Consider the following 2,002-nt stretch of genomic DNA (forward strand, 5'->3'; position numbering starts at 1 on the left):
CACACACACACACACACACAAAGCCATGCACCCACACAAGCATACACATGCGCTCACACACATGCACACACACATACACACACACACACACACACACACACACACACACACACACACACACACACTGTACCTACATAGAGCCTAAATATTATGCACACAACTTCCCACATGTGTGTGTATACAATATACATTCACCCACGTAAACACTCACGGGCGCAAATTTCCAGACTTCAGACGTGAGCAGGAAAGTGATAGAACCACAGACACGCATTTACATCGTGGTCAGCTCTGGGGGAATTTCGTAAAGGTGTCTTCTTATCCTATCAATACGTATAGTGGACCCACATTTCGGAGTGCAAGTTCCCAAAACTTAACAATAAGGTAACAAAGACACCATCCCTATTCCAGTTGCTTAAACGCATAACAATTTTTTTCAAAGTCTCAATAGCTGTAGACATGAAGCAGTACCTTGACGCATACGGAGCGGTAAGACTTTATGTGGGAGAGCTGACTTTTGCTGTTTTCGTTTGCCACAAAAGGCATGGATCTGGTCAAGAATATTACAATGCTACTTTTGTTTCTATTCGTCACGGTGTTGCAGAACTGAATGGGCGTGCACGAGCGCATGAGCGTGTGTCTACATGTATGACTGGGGCATTCAATGACAACACTGCCGAATAAATAACCTTGCTTGGGTGTGCTTGTGAGTGCTTGTAAGGTGGGTTGAATGTGTGTCGAGTGGATGAGTACAAACAAGAAACGAGATAGGTACTGCGTATAAAACCTCTTTGCGATGAACATACCCGTGTCTTAGTCTAGCCCCCCCTCTCCTCCCGTGTAAATAATCTGTATCTACGTGAAATAGATACACCACTATATTATAGTAAGGATAGAGCTTCTGGCGTCACTTGAGCAGGGCGCCACAAGACCACGAATCTTTTGCTGTCAGAGAAAGTCCTTGTTCTTTTGACTCTTTTAGTAAGAGTTTTACGACGCTCGCAACTGCATAAGGTCATAAGAGCGCATTTGACTCTTTAAGAATGTATCGGACACGTAATCATTATGTATGAGAGCAGACCAAAACCTATGTTGTGGCACTTTTCAAACTATACCAATCAACTCAGAAAAACAAATTGGCATATATATTTGATAACCATGATATGCGTGTTACAATTTGCCATTTCAAGTTTTAGCTTTTCATTTAAAAAAGCAAGACAAGAAAGTTGAGGTGAAAAATACGAATGAATAACGAAGTTATGCCCTCAAAACAGTGACGCTTTCTTGCGTTGGTGAAAAACCACCAAAAGTCGCGTCCCCAAAAAGCGTAACTTTAGTGTTGCATCGTGATGAAATCAGGCGCTCATCAAAAATATAAAATCGAAGAAACCGAATTTTTCTTGGGCAATTTTTTTTCGAATTTTCTGTTTGGGGCTCAACGTCTTTTCTGTCCATTTAGAAACATATCCCTGCATAGATTTTACTGGAAAAACGTTGATCAAAAGAATGGAAATGTACATTTTCAGTTTCCAACGACACTACAGCTTTGGTAGTCACCTAACTTCGGCGGCCATTTTTGGGCTTATTTTAAGGGCCTACCCTAGTCACCAGGTGGCCCCCGCCTACTTCAATCCCAAATATCTCGAATTCTTCTCAAGACAGGTGGCTACTTTATCGTTAGAAGCAAGGCAAACGAATAGGCTCTAAAGATTATATCAAGAAAGCCGTTTGCCCAAAAACTGACAAGCGCTTGATTCCACCGCGTCGTGACAGGACAGTGAGAGCTTAGTCATGATTGGCTCATCCTCCGGAATGTTTGTGTGTACTATCGTGGTGAAATCAGGCCCTAGTCAAAATAATGAAATCAAAGAAACCGACATTTCTTCCACCCGTTGGGAAGTTTTTATCGATTTTCTTTTCTTAATATATTTCTGTGTGTATTTATTACATATGAATACCATTGATCAAAGACAAGCAAAAAATGTTAATGTGCAGTTTCCAAAGA

Source organism: Aplysia californica, unplaced genomic scaffold (genome assembly GCF_000002075.1).
Source record: "Aplysia californica isolate F4 #8 unplaced genomic scaffold, AplCal3.0 scaffold00261, whole genome shotgun sequence".
Taxonomy (NCBI): domain Eukaryota; kingdom Metazoa; phylum Mollusca; class Gastropoda; order Aplysiida; family Aplysiidae; genus Aplysia; species Aplysia californica.